General features: G+C 48.6%; 1 long non-coding RNA gene across 1 annotated transcript; it reads right to left on the bottom strand.

Annotated features, from left to right (window-relative positions):
* Positions 1-4,238: 4,238 nt before the first annotated feature.
* Positions 4,239-22,837, bottom strand: LOC105518258. Its single transcript, XR_001002800.1, has 3 exons — positions 22,704-22,837; positions 5,348-5,482; positions 4,239-4,391 (listed from the first exon to the last, which is right to left on the bottom strand). It is a non-coding gene; the product is annotated as an uncharacterized LOC105518258 (long non-coding RNA).
* Between the last annotated feature and the right edge of the window lie 35 nt (positions 22,838-22,872).

Raw genomic sequence — 22,872 nt, 5'->3', positions numbered from 1 at the left:
TCACTGCTGGGGCATTGTCACCTGTGAGGTGGTGGGCTCCCAGTCCCCTGATGGGTGGCCTTCTGCGAGGGTGTGGAGGAGGGGACTCCCTGAGGGAAAGGCTGCATTAGGCTGGTGGTCCCCAACACGGCAGCACATCAGAATCCCTGGAGGAGTTTGCTTATGGTATAGATCCCCGAGTCATCCCCCAAGTCCCCACTGGATGGGGCTCTCCAGGGGTGAGGCCCAGGGACTGAGCTGCGCAACCTCCATGTCAGGCCTCCAGAGGCTGGGGCTCCATTCAGCCTCCTCTACCCACCCCTGAGAGATACGCTGTTGAGGTTTCAAGCACAGTGCAGCCGCAGATGTAGTAGCAGTCCATAGACAGAGAACAAACAGCAACCTCGGGAGACCGCGGATTCGGAGCTTAGTCAGTGGACTTGGTGGCTGCACAGAACCTGGACAATGGCTTCCCTGCAGGCCACTCAAGAGACTGATGTCAGGTGTCATGCCTTTGGGGATTAAGATGCTGAAAGGGTTTTGATATCTTTCAGGGGAAACAGAGCTACAGGGCCTTCAACAAGCTGCTCTGCTCCTGCGGTCAGTCCAGTTCAATAGTACTCTCTGGCTAGTTGCGGTGGCTCATGCCTGTAATCCCAACACTTTGGGAGGCCGAGGCTGGAGGATTGCTTGAGGACAGGAGTTCGAGACCAGCCTGGCCAACATGGCAAAACCCCTTCTCTACTAAAAATACAAAAATTAGCAGGGCGTGGTGGCGCACACTCATAATCTCAGCTATGTGGGTGGCTGAGGCATGAGAACTGCTTGAACCTAAGAGGCAGAGGTTGCAGTGAGCCGAGACTGTGCCACTGCACTCCAGCCTGGGCAACAGAGGGAGACTCCATCTCGAGAAAAAAGAAACAAAAACAGAAAACAAATGTGGCCCCTGATGAGGAGGAGCCGGTGCAGTAGGAAGAGTGTGGCCAGGGACAAGTCCAAAGCCTCCTCCTCTCTCGCTGTGTGACTTTGAGCTAGTGTCTCACCCTCTCTGGGCCTCTCATTTGTAAAGTGAGGGAGTTGGACCTTCAAATCCTCCCTGACCTGGCATGTTACAATACCTTGAGTGACCAGGATCTGGGGTGTTTGCCTAGTGGCTGACATCAAATGTTGTTCTGACCTGTTCCTTGCTGTGGCGTCACCCCTCCTTAGTTACTTGTTTCCCACTGTCTGCTGGAAGTGTAGCTGGCCTGGCCAATCAGGCAGGAAGGCCTGGTAGCAATGGAGGCAGGACAGTTGGTGGGAGGGAAGGAGTGAGCATGTGGACCTGCCAGGCAGTGGAGCTGGCCAGGGGCAGGATGCCAGGGACCAGGGCAGGGGAAACTGCCAGGAACCTATAGGCCCTGCCTCAGAGAGAGGACTTGGGCCAGAAGTGGGGGCTTCTGGCTTAGTATACAAGCCCTTGAGGCGCATGAGGCCTCCAGAGAGCATGGTGACCAAGTGTAATGTACAGGACACTCCTAGGGTTAGGGATGGGACAGGCAAGGAGACATTAGTGCCACATCTTGAGGGCATATTCAGGGCCAGACATTGCATTTGTACCATTTTCAGATCTCACAAAACTCACGGGTGGATATCACTTGCCTCATTTATAGACAAACATAGGAAGGTCCACATTAAATGCTTTGCTCCTGGCCACACAGCCAGTGAGAGGCAGAACAGGACCTGAACTCAGGTCTAGCTGATTCTAAAGTGCCCAGGGCTCCCTCTGCACCATGCACCTCCTCCTCTGTTACAAGCATCATTCTTCTGAAGCGCGATGGCACCCATCAGCCCAAGGCTCTGCGTGTATCTGTCCAAGGACAGGGGTATGTGCACAGAAATGGACATGCATGAAGGAAGTGTGATTCAGAATTAAATTGCAACAGAGAAATTTAAAATCACCTAGGCAAACAGAGTGTCAGCAGGATTTGAACCTGAGACCTATCAGGTTGCAAAACTGATTGATGGGGAAACAGAGGTTGATAAGTTCCAGCCCCTGACCGTGTGCTCACATAGTATGTGGGAGGCCAGCTGCGGGGTAGTTGCAATGCCTCCTATTTCTGGGAGGTGGCCATGAGCTGCTGTGCTGGAGGCAGTCAGGGAGGGGGTCCCCCAAAGAGGCAGAGCTTGAGTTGTCTCTCAAAAGATGGTTGAAATACACGTGGCAGTTAGATATGGGAGAAAAGAGTTCTAGACAGCTGGAAAAGCATGTGAAAAAAATCCGAGGCCTGGAAGGATGTGCGGAGTTGGGGACACTGGGAGTAGTTCCCTGGGGCGGGAGGCTGGGTGCAGGTGAGAAGGGAGGTGTGGGAGACAAGGCTGGGCAGGGGTGCCAGAGCAGTGGGCCAGATTCTGGAGAGGGTTTATTAGTGTGACCTTCTGACTTTGGCCAAGCCTCAGTTTCCTCAGCTATAAAATGGGAGAAATAAGGCCCTCTGTCTGTACAGGTTGTTTGAGATGTAAACTAGATAGTAACAGTGAAGTAGGTGGCAGGGGCAGTAACTGGCTGTTGCTGCTGTAGTTGGTGATGGTGATGGTGATGGTGATAATAATAACTGGGTTTCCCAGTTTCCTTTTATCTATTCTCAACACAGTAGCAAGAGTAGTTCTGTTAAGACATATGGCGGATAATATCCTTCCCTTGCTCACAGGCCTCCAGGGACTCCCCTTTCATGCATGGGAAATGCCACAATCCTTGTGACGGTCTTCAGGCTCTGCCTGACCTAATTCGCCCTTTAGCATACTCCCCAGGTGTTCCCATGCTGCTCCCTTCCTGTCACTCTGCTCTAGCTGCTGGCCTCTTCGCCATGCCTGGAACTTGCCAGATTACTCCTGCCTCAGGGCCTTTGCACTTGCTGCTCCTGAGCCTGGAATACTCCTCCCCAGGTGTCCACACAGCTTGCCCTGTCTAGCCTCCTTCAGATCTTCAATCACATATCACTTTTTTTTTTTTTCAGACAAGGTCCTGTTCTGTCACCCAGGCTGTAGTGCAATGGTGCGATAATGGCTCACTGCAGCCTCAACCTCCTGGGCTCAAGCGATCCTCCCGTGTTGGCTTCTTGAGTAGCTGGGACCACAAGTATGTGCCACCGTGCCCAGCTAGTCTTTTAAAATTTTTTGTAGACATAGAATCTCACCATGTTGCCTAGGCTGGTTTCAAACTCCTGGGCTCAAGCAATCCTCCTCCCCTGTCCCCCTAAAGTGTTGGGATTACAGGCATGAGCTACCATGCCCGGCCACGTCACCTATTTAGTGAGGTCTTTGGTCGTGCTGCCTAAAATTGCAAACTGCCCCCGGCCCCTGCCAGCACCCCGCCCCCCTCCCCATCTCTTCTCTCTCCTCTATATCCCTTCTAAGTGTTTATCGCCTTCTAGTTTATTATGTATTCGTGTTGTATTGCTTGTCACTCCCTTTAGAACATAATGAGAGAAGGGCCTTTTGCTTGTTTTGTGCCCCGTGGTATCTCCAGCGTCTAGCTCAGAACTGGTGCCCAGCAATATGTTATTATTTTTTATACACTCTCTGGAGGATAGGTTGGGCCAGCACCCCCCTGCTGGTGTGACTGGGCCATGACCAGGGTCCCATAGCTCGCTGTGCTTCTTTGGAAAGATGCTTCCTCCATCCCTCCCGTCTCTTCCACAGGAGCCCAGGAGCAGGATTCCTGCTGACAGCCCCTCCCACCCGCAGGCATCCCACTGATGGCAAAATGCAGCCCCTCTGCTGGCTCTGGGCTCCCTCCCTGCCAGAAGCTCAGTGAGCATCCGGGGAGGATGGCTGGCAGCCTGTGTGCCATCTCATTCCGGAGGAATTTCCCCACTTCCCAAAGCGGTCCAGTGCCTGGGGGCCCCGGAGCCTGGGTGGCCTGATTTAGATGCTGGGAGCAGGGCCCCAGCTGCAGTCTTCCCTAGCCAGCCGAAACTCCTTCTGCCAGAGAGGTTTTTTCTCTAAAGGCTCTCTGGCCTTGTGCATTTCTGCCCCAGAGAGCTGTTCTTTCTAGATCACTGGGCTGCACCCAAGTGTGGGAGTAAGGTACCGCAGTCACTCGGTCACTCTGCTGCACCAAGCTCCTCTTTCTTTAGGCACACCTCCTGGAGCATCTGCAGGTGTCTCTCAGACCCCCTCCCCTCCCAATAGTCCCAGCCTCATCCCCTGTCAAACCTTGTTGGCCCATGTCCCATTTGCTTATTGCCTGGCCTGTTGGAGTGACTGACAGTCCGATTCCTTCCTCATTTATTGTGTCCCTCTAGGACCTTCAGGAGACAACAGTGCTTTCATTCAGAGGGTGGCAAATGGAATTGCAGGCTGGCGGTGGTGGGATTTTGGAATAGGCTGGCCTCCCGTCTCTGGATTCCCACTAAGGAAGTGGAGACTCCCTGGAAAGAGGACAAGATCAGGTATCAGATAGACCGGAGTTGGAATCCTGTCTTTCTTACTTGGATGTGTCCTCTTGGGAAAGTTCCTTGCCCGTCTGTAGAATGAGTGTAGAGAGGTACCATGCCTCCCAGGAGGGCTGGGGGGACTAAGTGAAATGATGGATATGAGGCCCTTGGCTTGGGGCCTGGCACAGAGTAAGGGTCAACAAATGAGAGTGGTCCTGCTGCACCAGGATGTGGGTCAGGTCTTCTGCCTGCCAAGTGCTGAGCCATCAATGGTACCCAGCTACCCCAGGGCTATCTGAAGCAATGCAGGAGCCAGCTGGTCCCCTGGAACCTGCCCTGGGCATGGGCGAAGGCTCCTCCTCCTGGGATCCAGCATCTCTCTGGCTGTGGCTCTCCATGCAGGACCTGCTCCTCCCACCTTGCTCTTTCTGTCTGGGCAGTCAGGGCTGATGAAGCTGGCCACCCTGGAGCCATAGGGAAGTCTCTGCCTGTTGTGTTTGGTATATCCTCTGACACTCAGTGACTTCTATTTCACAGACCTCTCGAGGATCCTGATTTCCTGCTGTCTTGTGTGTAAAATGACTCAAATGAGGGACAGAAACCCAGACATACATGAACAGCTGGAACACAGAAGAATTTGCAAATCCCGGGGTATCAGGCCTGGGAGAGCCCTGAGGGTCGTGAGACCCACCTGCTCTGTCAATGATGGAGAGCCCAAGGTCCAGAGAGGGCCTGTTACCTGTCACAGGTCACACAGCTTGTAAAGGACTGAGCTAGGGTTCAAACCTGGATTTCCTGATTCCCCATCCAGTGCTCTCTCCGCTGCACCCCACCAGCCTGAACCGTCAGTGTGCTGGGGACCCCACAGGGAACCCCACTTTCAGTTCCTGTCTCCATGTCTTGACCCGCATCCCCATACTGGAATCAGGTAGAAAGTCACAGGGAGCAACTGACAGCGTGGGGATTGGTGAGGATCAGGATGGTCTCTAATTCCAAATGGGCCACTTACAAGAACTCGCTGACTGCCTCCTCTCCACGCCTCTGTCCGTGCTTTTTCTGTAGTCTGGATTGCTCTCCTCCCAACTCTGCTGGTCAAAATAGCCTTCTCACACCTCCCAGGTACCACCCCTTCCAACTCCCACACCTCTCAGATCCCAGCCCTCCCAGGTCCCACCCCTCCGGGATCCCACCCCTCCCGGATCCCACCCCTCCCAGCTCCCACCCCTCCCAGATCCCACACCTCCCGAAAAGCTTTGTGCAGAAAAGGAAGGAGTGTGCACTGTTCCTTTGTGCCCCATATAGCACTTTGTTTATGCTGCTTTTATCACATAGTTTCTTGTTTTCATTGTTGGCTGAAGGAAATGGCCCTTTCCCGCTTTCATTCTAAGACATTTGGGAGCCAAGTCAGCTTCAGAGGAAGCCAGGAATCACCTGCGTCCCGACCATAGCACTCAGCGGGAGCTTCTCTGCTGCTGAGGCTGGGGTGGCCTGGCTTCCTCCCACCCGGCCAAACTGTCATCTTCCCTCAGTTTGTGGGAAGTGAGTCTGTTCATCTCTGAAATACTCTTAACAGGCACTTTTAAACTAGACATTGGGTCCTTCTGTAAACCTGTTCTGGCACAGATGCTTACAAACACTCATCTTTCCAGTAGGGTCCCGAGACCAGATGGCCTGGTGCCCACAGTGTGGCAAAAGGCTGGAGTTTGGTTGGTTTCCCCTGCCTAGAAAATAAAGGAAAGGAAGATGTGGCATCCACCTAACCAGGCTCTCCCGCTGAGGGTTTCCAGCTCTCAGAAATCTCACATTGTTAAGAGCTATCATGTCTGAGTTGGGGCCTGCTATCACCTGCACCTCCCAAGCAGCTCCTGCAGGAAGTTGGACCTCAGAGCCAATCAAAGCCTTAGGATTCCAGGGATCTGCTGGTATCCTCCTCCTGTCATGGACCAGAGATCCTAGCAAAAGCCAATGATTGGCTCCACGCAGACTTTGTAGCTGACACTTAATGCCTTCTTCCTGTATACCGGGTACTGTGACAAGAGCTTGTATGTTATCACATGTAATCATCCCGATAACCTTAAAGCACAGGTGATATTGTCACCATTTCATAGATGCAGAAATTGAGGCCTTGGGATGTTGAGCCATGTGCCCAAGGTCACACACAGCTAGAAGGCTGCCAGCTGGGACTGGAATCCAGCTCTTGCTGACCAGAAAACCTGTGCAAATGACCATTGCACCACCCTGCCATCAGGTCACCTCTGCCCCCTAACACCTGATCCCAGCTTTCTAGAATAAGGCCAGTGTACTCGTAGAGTTTCCAGGTTCGGCTTAACGTGGGCTTAAATGCCATCAGGGTGGAACTCCACTCCTTCCATTAGGAAACTGCTGCCCAACCTCAGAGCTTTGCCAGGAGAAAATGGTTCCTGCCACTAGGCCTAAAATTCCCAGGGATCCATGTCATACCATTTTGCATAATTATACCCTCTCATGTCATCCCCAATACTTCCCCTCCCTCAAAGGCCTTCACACCCCTTGGAGCCTTGTGTGCAATTATCCTATTCTGTTTAACTTGGCAAAGCCCAGAATGTGGGTCTTTTCATCTGTTATAATTATTCCATTTCCCTTGTTCCTGCATTGTTTCGGATATTTCATCTCTGAACACCCTCCAACTGCAGGGTACCCTCTGGAACAGTGGTTGCCAAGAGCCCAATGCTGCAGTCAGGAAAGATCTCATTAGGAGCAGATGGAGGGAGGGAACATCCCCACTGGGCAGGGGTTGCCCAAGCTGCCAGTAACAATGCCATCTGGAGGGTCTTACCTCTTCCATTCCTGGGCATCCAGGGCTGCCCAGACGCTAGTCTGAAGGCAGAAGAGGCTTACCAATTGCTCTCTGGGCACGGAGGGTGTGGATAGACCCCTCTCTGAGCAGGGTCATGGGTCTGAGTCTGTCTACATGTCTCTCACCTCAGCCTTGTTTCACTACTCTAGTTCAGCTGTTCGTTTATTTAACAAACATTTGTCAAAGACCTGCCACATGCCAGACCTGGAGCTGGGCGGTGGGGATGCCATGGTAAATAGAGGCATGCAGTCCCTGCCCTCAAGGGACGTATGTTCCAGTACATGGGAAAGACAGTAAGCAAGCAAAGCAGCTGATGCATATGGACAGTTGAGGCACAAGGAGGGCAAGGGGCAGAGTCCAGGGAAGGAGAGTAACAAGGGGTCCCGCTGAAGTGGGGGTGGTCAAGAGGGGCCTCTGAGCAGGCGGCACTGAAGCTGAGACCTGAAGATGGGAAGGACCCTGCTAGGGAAAGATGTGGGAGGTCGCTTTCTGAAAGAGGTGACAGGATATACAAAACCCTGGGCAGGAGAGGCTTGGCTGAGTGGAAGGATGGATGGAAGGGCAGTGGGCATGAGCTGAGGCTGGAGGGCTGGCAGCCCAGACTGGGAGGAGGTTACGTATGACTGCAAGTACCTGCCTCTCCCACTCACTTGCTGTGTGGCATGAGCAAGTCACTAACTTAGGTCTTCTCTTTGGTAAAATGGAGAAGGAAGATCAGGCACAGTGGCTCATGCCTATAATCTCAGCAATTTGGGAGGCTGGGGCAGGAGGATCACTTGAGGCCAGGAGTTTAAAACTAGCCTGAGCAACATAGCAAGAACCTGTCCCTATGGGAAAAAAAAAAAGAAAAAATTAGCTGGTCACAGTGATGTGCGCCTGTAGTCCAAGGTACTCAGGAGGCTGAAGTGGGAGGATCACTTGAGCCTGGGAGTTCCAGGGTGTAGTGAGCTATGATGTGCGCTCCAGCCTGGGTGACAGAGTGAGACCCTATCTCTTAAAAAGAAATGGAGATGGTAATTCCCCCTTCCTAAACGCGTCAGGAGGCTTCAATGGGAAGCCAGGCTGTTCCAGGCCCAGGGCAAGCCCTGCATGCAGGGAGCAATTCTTTTCTTTTTTTCACCCCTAGTTCCTTAAGGAAAAACATTCTAATGTCTCGGCTCTCTCTCTCCAACCCACTCTTGTCCACTGTCCTTCCCCTCCCAAATGTGAGGTTCTCCCATTCTAAGTGACACCCAGACAGAACTGGCCAGACTTCAGCCATAACGCGTCCAGTTGTCTCAACTCCATGTTGTTTGAGCTCTGCCGGTCCCAGATGGTGACGCAACGGACAGGGCTTCTGCCCCCACGGTGGGCTTGCAGGTGTGCCTTCATCTCACTTGCATTCTCTCTCCTTTTTAATCTTCAAATTGTTTTAATTAGTTATTCAGTGGGTACAAAATAATTTTTCTGGCATCTGTGTGAAGTATAAAGAATGAGAACACAGCGAACACCTGCGCACCCACCGCTCGGTTTAAGGAGAGCATTTCCTTCCTATTTGGACTTATGCGTCTGCGTCTCCTCAAGTTTGCCTACAGCTAATCGCTTTCTTCAATTTCAGTTTATCTTTTTATTTCTTTTCTTTATAGTTTTGCACTTATGTTTACATATCCACGTAACATATTGTTTTAGTTTCTGCATGCTTTGGAACTTTATGTAAATATAAATGCAACCACACTGTATGTATCTTCCATTTGCCTTTTTTGTTCAACCTGGTTTTTTTGAGATCCGTGTTATAACTGGCTTTTTTGCTCTTGTCCCCCAGGTTGGAGTGCAATGGCTCGATCTTGGCTCCCTTGAACCTCCCTGGTTCAAGCAATTCTCCTGCTTCAGCCTCCCAAGTAGCTGGGATTACAGGTGCCTGCCACCACGCCCGGCCAATATTTGTATTTTTAGTAAAGATGGGGTTTTACCATGTTGGTCAGGCTTGTCTCGAACTCCTGACCTCAAGTGATTTGCCCACCTCGGCCTCCCAAAGTGCTGGGATTACAGGCATGAGCCACTGTGCCTGTTGGTTACTGTTATATAGTTATTCTATTATGGGAGTAGATCATGATTTAATTATTCATTCTCTGATCTAAGGATGTTTGGAGCTGTTTTCAGGTTTTTCCTTTCACAGTGCTGCTGAGAACATTCTGGTTCATAACTGGACCCGCAGATGCAATGGTGTCGATCTAGGAGTGGAATTGCTGGGTTATGGAGTAAGGCTAAATTGTTTTCCAAAGCGGCTGTACCTGCTGATACTCCCTTTGGCAGTACAGAAGTATTCCTGTTGATCCACAGCCTTCCCAGCCCATGCTTGGTATCTTTTTAAGTTTTGTTGATTTAGAGGGTGGTATCTCATTGTGATCCCCCTCAATGTTCCAGTGTATTCTTCAAAGCAGCCATTTTTGTCTTCGCCAAGGTTAAGATTACTCTCTCCTCTTCAGAGTCTGTTTCCAGGCCCACCCTCTACCCTTCCTGACTATGGCAGAAAAGGATGCAGCCTTCCTTCTCTCTCAAGCCTGGGCTCTTTTCTCTCTAATGTAGGAGCCTACTTCTCCCCTTCCTCCCCATCATCTCCAGTGTCCCCATATTTATGATTTCCAGATTTCATAAATGAGTAGTGTGGTAGGTAGTGTTGGTCACATACCCATACTCTGGCTATTTTCAACCTCTTCTTCCTTGCCTTCCTCTTCCTATAGAGTCTGAAAATGCTGGATAGCTTCCTGGCTGCCCTTGCAACTAGACGTGGCCATGGGACCGAGTTCTGGTCAATACGATACAGGGGCATGTTTACTGGGAGGCTTCTGAGAAAGATTTATCTCCTTGAAGAAAGGAAGTAGGTGCTCCCTCCTTCTGCCTGCCATGGATGTTTATACATGAGAACATGATGTTTGGAACTGCAGCAGCCACCTTGCAAGTCCGGGCAGTAAGTCTGCGGATGAGAAGCCAGTGTGCTTGGGATGTAGAGAAAGGATGAAAAAGGCCTGGATTCTTAGGGACACTGGGGGGCCAGGGAGCTAATTCTGGAGCTGCCACCCTATAGACTGCTTGTTATGTTCATAGGATAATCTGTTTGCAGCCCCAAAATCCTGACTTTGGCCTTTGTAGCGATTTCTGACTCTTTTTGTACTCCAAATCACGCTCTCTAAAGACTCAGTAATGTAATTCCTGCCAATCCAGTTCATCCTGAACTTTCTATAATACCTAACACTGTTCATCCACCTTCTGGAGGGGCTTTTCCCTCTTGGGCTTCTGTGATGCTCCAGGGTCTGGGGTCTTCAGCTGCTGTCATCTTTTTCTCCTTACACTGACTCCTTCTCTCCATGAGTTACTTTTGCTGAACACCTGCTACAGACCAGGAGCTGAACATGGTTCTTTCCAGAGGTCATTTTACTCCCTACAAAACTCCTGTGACTTTGGTATTACAATTTCCACTTCACAGATGTGGAGCCTAAGCTCAGAGATGGTAATTAACTCATCCACAGTGATGGACTTAGTAAGTGACACACAGCTGGGATTTGAACTGAGGTATCTTCAATTTCAATTACACCATCTCGCCCAAGGCTAGACAGCCAGTCTCTTTCTCATAGCTCTTTTTAACGCTCTCCTGAGGTCAAATGACACATTCTTATTGTATTAGGCCATTCTTGCATTGCTATAATAAAATACCTGAGACACAGCCTGGCGCAGTGGCTTGTGCCTGTAGTCTCAGTACTTTGGGAGGCCAAGGAGGGCAGATTGCCTGAGTCCAGTAGTTCAAGACCAGCCTGGGCAATATGGTGAAACCCTATCTCTACCAAAAATACAAAAATTAGGCAAGCGTGATGGCTTGTAACTGTGGTCCCAGCTATTCAGGAGACTGAGGTGGGAGAATCATTTGATCTTGGGAAGTTGAGGCTGCAATGAACCACGATAGCACCACTGTACTGTAGCCTGGGTGACAGAGTGAGACCCTGTCTTAAAAAATATCTGAGACTGGGTAATTCATGAAGAAAAGAGGTTTAATTGGCTCATAGTTCTTCAGGCTTTACAGGAAGCGTGGTGCTAGCATCTGCTCGGCTTCTGGTGAAGGCTCAGGGAGCTTTCAACCATGGTGGAAGGCAAAAGGGGAACAGGAATGTCACATGGGGGCCATACACTTTTAGACAGACAGATCTTGCGAGAACTCACTCACTATTGTGAGGACAGCACCAAAAGGATGATGCCAAACCATTCGTGGAAATCCACCCCCACGGTCCAGTCACCTCCCACCAGGCCCCACCTCCAATACTGGAGATTACAGTTCAACATGAGATTTGGGTGGGGAGAAATATACAAATGATATCACTCACTGCATCAATTCTAGAGAGGCCTCCCAAGTTTTTCCCACAGTCTTACACGATCCCTTCAGTCCTGAAAAACCACGAAGGCTTCTCCTCTCCCCTTACATCTGCCATGTGTACTTCTCACCTGGTCTGCCCTTATGGTTTCTGACCACAGCATCTTTCAACCATGGAGATGGATGGGTCATCCTGCATTCTTTCTTCCACCCCTCCCTTCTCCATCTCATATTCTCAGTCAGAAGCAGCAGCCCTGGGTGACCCCACTGAAAATGTTTCTCACATCTGTCCCTTTGTCCTCACTCCTAGGCCATGCCCCATACCTTACCACGTGGTCCTTCCCCTTCTCATCCATCCCCGAGACTGCTCCCAGATGGGTGGTTCCAATACATTGCTTTCCTGATGCCCTCACATGCCCCCATTGCTTATATGGCTCAGTCCTGGCTTTCATGGCCCTTCATGATCTGGCTCCAGCTTTGGTTCTTGATAGAGTAGTTCAAATCTGCCAGCATGGGCTGCTGTTTCCAGACATACCTTCCCCTTTCTTAACTTCCAGCTGCCCACTCTCCACCCCCATACTGTCTGGCATCTTCCTCCCCTAAGCAGAAAACACCTCATCTTTCAATACCCACCTCTAGTCCTATGGGTGAGGGGAAGACTTCTGTTACTAGACTGCTGGGATCTCTCCCCACTCAGCTTTCCTATAACTCTTGCTGTCTCTACAGGTTCCTGGGGCACCTGTCAGATGCTCACTGTGTCATGGTGTCTGAGCCAGATTTCCCACACAAGACCATAAAGTTCTTTACGATTGGAACCATGCCTCTCCCTATCTCAACCTTGGGGAACTGAATGGAGATGTTCCCTTTCCTGTAAGTCAACTCACCGGCCTGTATAAATATTAACTGAGCATTTACTATGTTCCAGGTTCTATTCTAGGCACTAGGAATGCAGTTGAGGAGACAAAGTTCCTGCCTTTAGGAGTTTATGGTGTAATAGGGAAGACAAACAAATAAATTGTAGAAAGAATGACTTATTATAGGGAAAGTATAGGGTGCTCATAATAGGGGTGCACATAACCAAGGCCAGAGTGACAGGAAAGGCTTCATCCCAGGGAAGGAAATTGTAAATCGAGACTAGAAGAGGTTTAGTCAGGTGAAGAGGCAGGTGAAGAGCAAGGAATATTCCAGGTAGAGCACATGTGAAATCTCAGAAGTGAGAGAGAGCACAGCACATTTGAGAGAGTGGAAAACCAAAGTCTACTCTGGCTGTGGCTGGCATGGAGTGTGTGTGGAAGAGAAGTGGTAAGAAGGGCTAGGAGGGGTGGTGTGTGGGGGCCAGATGCACTGGACCCAGGAGAGAGAGGAGTCCTGGGTATTGTGGCCTTGGTGAGGAGGGATGACACTTTTTTTTTTTTTTTTTTTGAGGTGGAGTCTCGCTGTGTCTCCCAGGCTCGAGTGTGGTGGCATGATCTCGGCTCACTGCAACCTCCACCTCCTGGGTTCAAGCGATTCTCTTGCCTCAGCCTCCTGAGTAGCTGAGACTACACGTGCATACCACTACACCCGGATAATTTTTGTATTTTTTTGTAGAGATGGTGTTTCACCATGTTGGCCAACATGGCTGGTTTCACCCCTAGCCTCAAGCAATCTGTCCACCTTGGCCTCCCAAAGTGCTGGGATTATAGGCGTGAGCCCCCGCACCTGGCCCCAGCACTTTTTGGCCAAGGAAGCTTTAGGTCCAGGGGCATATCAGGGGCCCAGCAGGAGGAATAGATGATGTGGAGGCAGGAAATGGTGAAATGGCTGCTAGAACTCGGAAGACTATGGAAGTGTTCCAATTGCTGGAACTTGCCCTGTGACCTGGGCAATGGTCAGAAATTCCAAAACTTCTAAGGAGTTTACCAGGCAAAGCATGGTAAGATAGAAACCATGAGGGAGGTGTCTAGAAAGCCCTGTATTTGGGAGTGGAATGGTTCAAGAAAGGCTTCCTGGCCCTAATGGACTTCAAGATGCGTCTGCAACATGGGACCGATAGTGCTGGGCATCGGTGTGGTGAGAAAGGTGTTATTCTTCCTGCCATTGCCCAGAACAGTACCTGGAACATAGGAGATGCTCAATCTTAGCCTGTGGCTAAGGGCTTCTGGCTCTGGGGCCCCTGGTGGCCAGTTACCCCTGGGACCTCTGGTTCTCCTTTCCAAAGCAGAAACTGACCTTGGGAGAGTGAGATTGGCAAAGGCCACTTCCTCATCATTCATGTACTTCCCAGTCTCTACCAAGCTAAGCAAATAGCTACTTTCTTTCCAAGGTAATTGGACCAATTTGTCCAAACATGGAAAGCCAATAAGTGGGTCTGAACTGAAGTCTTTACCTATTATGGCACCACCCCTATTGTCTATAATTTAGTATCATCTGCAAAATAAAATTTTCATTTATACACCCTCCCATAGAACAAATCAGATACAAAATGATAGATTCTAACAGTATCTCAAAGAAGCTCCCTTTCCAGAGAACTCTGCTTTAATTAGTTCAACAAGTATTTATTGAACCAGGCATTATTCTAGGCATTTGGGATACATCAGTGAACATAGCAAAGATCCTTACCTAAGCTTGCAATTTAGCAGGCAAGACAAACAGAAGACATAATAAGGAAATTATCCAGTTTGCTAGAAAAGGTGATGAGTGCTACAGAAAAGGACTAGAAGGGGGACTAAACAGAGAGTTCTCTTTTCCACAAGCCAACCTACCTGAGTGGGAAGGAGGACGGGAAGGACAGGAGGGAAGAAGAGATAGGACGCAACGTCTGTGTTTTACTGCCTGCATAAGACTTTGTCCCTGGTTGGAATTTTAAACTAATTGCATGTATTACTTTGATAAAAATTAAGTTTAAATAGTGACATAACTATATTGGGAGGGGAGGGCATCGGTGTGACCCAAGTTCTCTTCTGTCACTGAAGAAAACAGGACAAAGTTTCTAAAGTGAATAAATCAAGAGATAGAAGCACAGGTATATAGGTCAGGCACGGTGGCTCACGCCTGTAATCACAGCACTTTGGGAGGCTGAGGCAGGAGGATCACTTTAGGTCAGGGGTTCAAGACCAGCCTGGCCAACACGGTGAAACTGTCTCTACTAAAAATACAAAAATTAGCCAGGCATGGTGGCACACACTTGTAATCCCAGTGACTAGGGAGGCTGAGGCAGGAAAATCACTTGAACCCAGGAGGCGGAGGTTGCAGTGAGCCGAGATCATACCACTGCACTCCAGCCTGGGTGACAGAGCGAGACTCTGCCTTGAAAAAAAAAGTACAGGTATACCATTTAGAAAGTAAAGATCATTATCAGAAGAATTTAAAACAGAAACCACGAAAACAGTGAAAAGTCATTTCTTCTAGAGGAAAGAAGACGGACTGGGAAGGCTCAGGACAGAGTTGGTGGGGGACTCTTGCCTTTTTAAAATAAGCCTTGCTGTATGTTTGGGGTTTTAAATTCATAGGCATGTGTTACTTTGATGATTAAAAAAAATTCTGCTGAGCACTTGAGGGGGTCCACGATGATGGGAGATACCTTTGGGACATCTGCAGGGAGTGGAGGGTGGTAGAGCAAGCAAGTTCTGCCTCATTTCATCCAAATCCACTTTCTTCTATTTGTTTTATGTATCTGACTTTCATGTGAGACTTTGAACAAAGGGTTCTGCAGCTAAAATTGGTTTGAACTCTATGATCCCTTTTGGCTCTTGTAATTAATGATGCTTTATAAGCACCTGTTACCCTTTGTGCTCATGACTATTTACTTCCTGAAATAATTTCCTTAATTTAGTCAGAAGCCTTGCAGTCTTCCCCCAGTTGGCTATGGTGTGAAATGATTGGTGAGTTTGCTGCCAGTTTGCTTGGTGTAGAAGTGAGACCGTGTAGTCAGTCATTCCAGAGTGCTACTTCAGAGGGCCTCTGGAGCCACTGTTAGAACAAAGGTCCCATGGGCATTCTGTCTGGCCTCCAGCACAGTGGCTATTGAAACAACAGGTAAACATTTTGGCCAATAATTCCCCAATGTCATCTCAGTATCTGCAGTCTCTCCTGTGCAGCTGTGAATCTGCTTATAGAATCTACTTATAGAACCTTGCCTCCCACTCCACTTCCTGGGGATGGGGAAGAGAGAGAGAGAGAGAGAGAGAGAGAGAGAGAGAGAGAGATACTGTGAATGAAGTTAGGAAAGGGAGGGAGGGAGGCAACTCCCCTTTAGCTTAGTCACCTCCTAGTGACTCCACTTCCAGACATGTGTCATAGTCGGCCTACTCTTGCTCTTGTTCTATTTTTAGGGCATGTCCACTCCATTCATGTTTCTTGGGCCTCTGTAGTTGTTGCCATTTCTGCCTGGCAGCTGCTTTCTTGAATTCGAGGTTCCAGAGGTTCTGTGTTTCCAGGCACCTTTCATGCACCCTTGCCTTTGCACACTGTTTTTCGTCTGGTGTCTGGGGATCTGACACTAATCCTTGGAGGCCACGATCAAATGCCATGTAGTTTGTAAAACCTTTCTGGGCCCCCAACTCTGGAGAATCTGTCTCCACCTTAGCACTTATCACAGACCCTGGCCATCTCTCGATTGCATGTTGGTGTCCTTGGGGGGTTGAAAACATCCCATGGTCGTCTCTCTGAGGCATACAGTGGATGTTTAATAACTGCTTGCCGAGTGAAATGAAGTATATTTGCCGATATCTCTTCTATGTTTTAGGAAATCCCACTGGGCCTGCAAGAAATGTCAGTGTGGGAAGATTTCTCTCAAGGCATCACCATAAATCTTTTCCTGTTTCCTTCTTGAAAGACAAGATGTGGAAGAGTCAGGTAACCTCTAGAGAAAGCCTCTAATATTTGGATGAATTCTATCTGGGGAGGGGGAATTCTTGCCAACATTTTACAGATCAGAAATCTGAGGCTCAGAGAGATTGAGACTTGCTAATGATTACATAGTAAATAGCAGAGCCAGAGGTTGAAACCTGTGTCATCTGACTCCAGGGACGCCATTTCCTACCACAAACTTCCTTGTAGTCTCCGCAGTGTGCTGTGAGATGACACCGTTTAAGACTTTCCAGACCACAAGTTCCCCCTCAAGCATTCATGCGATTATTTTCCATCCAGACCCAAGTGCTGAGAATTTCCTTGTCTCCCCTGCTTTTTCTTCATCTTCCTGAGGTTTGCTAGCTCATTCTCTGGCTTCTCTGCAGTCTGCAAGAGTTTGTTTTTCTCTCATCTCTTTCCAGATATTATGATTTCCAAATCTTTCTGTTGGTTTCTTTTTCCGGCTGTGGTCCTTTATTGGGAGGCTCTCCAATGCAGCCGCAGATCGGAAGATGATAACACTGAATTAGTTAGTGGATCTTCTTTGATGTTATTTTGTGGGTGAACTCATTAATTTATGACAAAAAAAATCAAAGAGTTAGGCTCTTGCATAGGACTGGATTGTCCCAAGGCAGCTGGATAATAATGATTAGTCAGATTAAATCTCAAAGAGCTCTCTGCCTCAAATATAGGGGTTAAAGTCCAGATGACTGCATCTGGGAACATCCCATCCTCTAGCATCCCATCACAGCCTTGAGTCAGCGCAACGTGGAACGCTCCCCACTCTGAATGTGGGTCTGTCTCTGTGACTTCCACTTTGAGGCCACTAAGACTTCAGGTCTGTCCAGATTGTTACAACGCTGGAGGCAATGTAGGGGAAATAGGGTGAGGTTGTGAAAGCCTCTTTCCCATCAGAGCAGCTGGATATTAAAAGGGATCATTTGTCCTTGCCTGAGTGATCTCAAAGCCCTCCGTAGACTCTAGTCCTGTGACGTCAATGGGGAGAACTCTCTCTGGGCTACACGGGGAAGTGCCAGCTCCATGCTTGGCATGGAGCAAGCTTTCTATAGGTACTGGTTGAATGATGGACCAAGCTTTCTAGAGGTAATGGTTGAATGATGTGTGAAAAGCTGTTGGCTAGTAGAAGGGGAGCAGGAGTGGAGCTCAGGTTTTTCTTTATGTGACAAAACCTCCTAACTAGCTCCCACCTGTGGCCGTTTACCGTGCTTCTTTCACCTCTGTGGAAAATTGTCTGTGCTCCTCTCCCAAGCCATCCCCTCTCTGTTTGCCTTGTGTTCCATTCCCTGCTGGCCTGTTAAGGGCTTGCTCCTGCAATTAACCCTCTCTTTTCTGAACTATCAGTGTTTCCCTCTCTACTAGATGATTCCTGTCAGCAGACAAACATGCCCTAATGTCTTCCCTCTTGAAAGGAATCTCTCTTGCTTTCATGTCTCCCTTGGACCCCCATGCTAGTCTTTGCTTCCCTTTGCAGCAGAAAGAGTTGTTTACACTCTCAGTGCCTCTCCTTCCTTTCCTCCATGCTAACTCTCAAACCCACTTTAATCAGGATCTTATCCCTGGCACCACTAAAACGACTCTTGTCAAGGTCACTGGTGAACCTTCTTGCTGCCAAGTCCAGTGGTCATTTCTCAGTTCTCATCTTATTCCACCTGCGAGCAGTGTTCATTATGGCAGGCAAGGCTCTCTTTCCAGCCTTCTTTGCTTGGCTTCAGGACACCACTCTCTCTTGGGTCTCCTCCTACGTCACTGGCCCCTCTTCTCAGTCTTTTGTCTTCCAGCCTGTCAGTGACCAAGTGTCCTGAATCAGTTCTTGGACAGCTTTTCTAGTTATGCCTACTCCCTTGATGTCTCTAGTCCCATGGTTTTAAATGCTATCCACATACTGAAGGGTCCTGAAGTTATATCTCCAACTCCTCCTCCTCCCTTATAACTTACTTATAACATGTACATCAAACTTCAAACCTAAGTCAACAAAACACAACCAAAATGCTGTGTACCCCAACCCTTCAGGCCTACTCAGTCCCTAGTCTTCCCCTTTCAGTAGACAACCACTCCTTTCTTCTGATGGCTCAGATCTCAAGACTTAGAATCATCTTTGACTATCTCTTATGTATTTATGTATTTATTTATTTTGAGACAAAGTCTTTCTCTGTCCAGGCTGGAGTGCAGTGGCGCAATCTCAGCTTACTGCAGCCTCTGCCTCCTGGGTTCAAGTGATTCTCCTCCCTTAGCCTCCTGAGTAGCTGGGACTACAGGTGTGTGCCCCCATGCCTGGCTAATTTTTGTATCTTTAGTGGAGTCAGGGTTTTGCCATGTTGATCAGGCTGGTCTTGAACACCTGATCTCAAGTGATCCACCCGCCTTGGCCTCCCAAAGTGCTGAGATTACAGGCATGAGCCACCGTGCCCAGCCTGTCTTCTTTATACCACACATCAATCCATCACAAGATCCTCTCAGCATTACTTTCAAATTATTTCTAGAATCTGGCCACTTCTTCCCACTTCTCCTGCTACTACCAAATTCTAAGCCACCACCACATCTTCTAAGCCTGAGCTGCTCTAACAACCTCCTAATTGGTTTTACAGCTTCTAGTCTTGCCTCCCCTCTGACATCCAGTGGAATCTTTTAAAAACTGCAATTAGATGATGTCACGCCCCTACACTAAACCTTCTTAGGCTTGCCATCTCACTTTATGAGTAGAATCTAAAGTCTTTACTGGGGCCTACAAGACCCTGGAAGACCTGATTCCTGCTATCTCTCTGAACTCAACTCCCAACTCTCTTCCCCTTGCTCACCTCAAGTCTAGCTACACTGGTCTCCCAGGTATTTTTTGTTATTATTATTTTTTGGAACTGAGTCTCACACTGTCACCCAGGATGGAGTGCAGTGGTGCAATCTCAGCTCACTGCAACCTCCGCCTACCACGTTCAAGTGATTTTCCAGCCTCAGCCTCCCAAGTATCTAGGATTACATGCAACCACCACCACACCTAGCTAATTTTTGTATTTTTAGTAGAGATGGGCTTTTGCCATGTTGGCCAGTCGAGTCTTGAACTTCTGTCCTCAAGTGATCCACCTACCTTGGACTCCCAAAGTGCTGGGATTACAGGTGTGAGCCACCGCGCCCGGCCTCCTGCTGTTCTTTGAACATACCAAGCCCAGTCCTGCGTCAGGGCCCTTGGATACTGTCCTCTTTGCCTTGTCACTCTTCCTCCGGGTATCTATATGTCTAGGTCTCTCTCTTCCTTCAGGGCTCTACCCAAATTTCACTTTATCAAAAAAAGTATTTCCTGACTATTCCTTTCTAAAATAAGCCCTCTCTATCACTATCTCCTTACCATGTCTTCTTCCTAGCAGTGATCACAACTTGCCATATTTTACACATATTTGCTTATGTCATGGATTGTTACCCCCATTACTATATAAGTTCAATAAGGACAGAGGCTTTGTATTTTTAGTCATGACTATATCCCAAGTTCCTAGAAGAGTGCCTGATACACAGTAGGCATTCAACAAATAGATGTTGAATGAATAGATTTGTTGAATGGCCTCATCCGGATATCTAGTCATCAGGTTGAGAGAGTGGTTTCCAGAAGGTTGTGTAATTGATGTGATCAAAATTAAGTGGGAGGAACTGTGAAATTTACATGGAGATAATCAGATTATGTGCTCATTTATTACCAGTGACCACTGCAGGATTCATAGATATTCTGTTTGGTCCTTTATGCCAAATCCTATGCCAAACTATAAGGTAGAATGAGACACCTGTCTTTAACTTCTTTAGCATGTCACTTATCCTCTGGGACTCTGTTTTCATCTGCAAATTAGACAGCTGGAGATGTGATCACTGCTCTGCTAGTCTATGGTTTACCAGATGCTGGAGGGAGGCAGCACAGTTAAGAGGATCAACCACACAGGCTCTGGAGCTTGACTGCCCGTGTCTGAAACCTGTCTCCATTCCCCACAAGCCCTGTGACTTTGGGCAACTTACTCAGCTCCCTCATTTATAAAGTGGGAATAATAAAAAGATCACAAGAACACAACTCAGAGTAATTGTGAGGATTACATAAGATCATACATGTAAAGTGTGTAGCATATGGACTGGCACATGGTAAGTGCTCACTAAATGTTAGCTATTAAAAATGAAAAGTTCTGGGGGAATTTTTGAGGGGTCATTGCTATTAATGTGTTTTAGAGGTGACAAATTGTTCTAGAATATTAGATGATATGGGAATTTTAAAAGCATGATAATTGGCTGGGTGTGGTGGCTCACGCCTGTAATCCTGGCATTTTGGGAGGCCGAACTGGGCGGATCACCTGAGCTCAGGAGTTTGAGACCAGCCTGGCCAACATGGCGAAACCCCGTCTCTACTAAAAATACAAAAATTAGCTGGGCACGGTGGTGCGTGCAGGTAGTCCCAGCTACTCGGGAGGCTGAAAATCACTTGAACCCAGGAGGCAGAGGCTGTAGTGAACCGAGATAGCGCCACTGCATTCCAGCCTGGGTGACAGAGCAAGACCCTATCACAATAAAATAAAATAAAATAAAATAAAATAAAATAAAATAAAATAAAGCATGAGAATGGTATTGTGCCTAGTTCAGATAATGCTCTTCTTCTTGGGAGATGCATGGTGAATGGAAGTACTTACAGATAAAACCTCATGATGTCTGTCACCTTCTAATAATCTAGGCAAATATATCTCTGTTTTTATATCTATCAATAAAGCAAATGTGGCAAAAAGCAATTGCTGGAGCTAGGTAGATGGCATAGTTTATTGTACTATTCTTTTAACTTTTCTGTCTGTTTCAAAATTTCAAAATAAAAGGTTGGAGAAAAAACAAAAGGCCCTAGAAACAGTCTAGTGAAATCCAACACTCATATCTTACAGAAAGAGAACCATAAGCTCAGAAAACAAGACAGTTGCTCAAGGTTATACAGCTGGAAAAGCCTGGGCCAGAAATCCCGGTCTCCTGGCTGCCAGGTTCTCTCTGTGTGTGGGCTTCAGACTGTCAGGCAGCAGTGAGCTGCAGAGGGGCACACCCCACCACCCCTCAAAGAGACCAAGGGGTACTATGGGTGTGTAAAAAGGCACTTGTGTTGGTGTTTCCTTTTTTATGTTTATTTTATTTATTTAATTATTTTGAGACAGAGTTTCACTCTTGCTGCCTAGGCTGGAGTGCAATGGTGTGATCTCAGCTCACTGTAACCTCTGCCTCCCGGGTTCAAGCAATTCTCCTGCTTCAGCCTCCTGAGTACCTGGGACTACAGGCATGCGCCACCATGTGCGGCTAATTTTTTTGTATTTTTGGTAGAGATGGGGTTTCACCATGTTGGCCAGGCTGGTCTTGAACTACTGACCTCAGGTGATCCACTCACCTTGGCATCCGAAAGTGCTGGGATCACAGGCATGAGCCACTGCACCTAGCCTTATTTTTAATTTTTTAAGAGACAGGCTGTTGTTTTATTGCCCAGGTTGGAGTGTAGTGGCACAATTATGGCTAGCTGCAGCCTTGAACTCTTGGATTCAAGTGATTCTCCTGCCTCAGCCTTCTGAGTAGCTGGGACCACAGGCACACATCACAATGTCTGGCTAATGTTTTCATTTTTTGTGCAGACAGGGTCTTGCCCAGGCTTGTCTCGAACTCCTGGGCTCAAGCAATCCTCCCACCTCAGCCTCCCAAAGTGTTGGGATTACAGGTGTGAACCACTGCGCCTGGTCTCCTTTTTATTAAACAAATAGCTCATTTAGTTGGAATTTATGATGTCAAAAGTGTGAAGGTGGCACCAGAGCCAGACCTGCTATCCTTGGAGAGTGAGCATACCGGTTTGGCACCATCTGCTTGTGGTTTTGAGTGGTGGTGGTAGTGGTGGTGCGTGTGTGTAAACTCGGGTTGCAGAGGAGAGAGGGAAGAGTAAAAGGGTGGGGCCCAGGTCCAGGAAGATCAGCAAGGAGAGACTGGCTTCAATTCTGGAGCTCCCTGAAAGAAGTGACTCCAGGCTATGGCTGTGAACGAAATGTGGGCACGTATTTGAAGAAAGGAAATGATTCTCTGCGGTCAGCAGGATCTTTGTCTAGCTAGTGGGGTTCCAGGAAGTGCAAAGGAGAGGGGAAAGGAGGGGCCGTCCGTGCAAGCCTGGCTATGTGTATATGGGGGGAGCACACAGCGAGGAAAAGGGAGAGAAAGAAGAGAAATTATTCCGAAGAGGAAGCCGAGGGCGGGGCGGGGGAGGGGTAGAGCCGGGGCACTGGGGGTGGCTGGAAAGGTAGAGAGGTCGCACCTGGGGGCCTGCGAGAGGCTCGGGAGCAGTCAGCCTTCGCAGGCTGAAGCGTCTTGCCCCAGAAAAATCCCTGCCCCACTCTCCTTCAGGCTGGATGTCCCGGGGGCCGCGGCAGCGAGCGCAGAGCTCCGGGGCTCTCACGAGGGGGAGGGCAGGAAGGGGAGGCGGG

This window comes from Colobus angolensis, unplaced genomic scaffold (assembly GCF_000951035.1).
Source record: "Colobus angolensis palliatus isolate OR3802 unplaced genomic scaffold, Cang.pa_1.0 Scaffold316, whole genome shotgun sequence".
Classification (NCBI taxonomy): Eukaryota; Metazoa; Chordata; class Mammalia; order Primates; family Cercopithecidae; genus Colobus; species Colobus angolensis.
The sequence above is the reverse complement of the archived record's forward strand: the minus strand, read 5'-3'. Positions and strand labels throughout refer to the sequence as shown.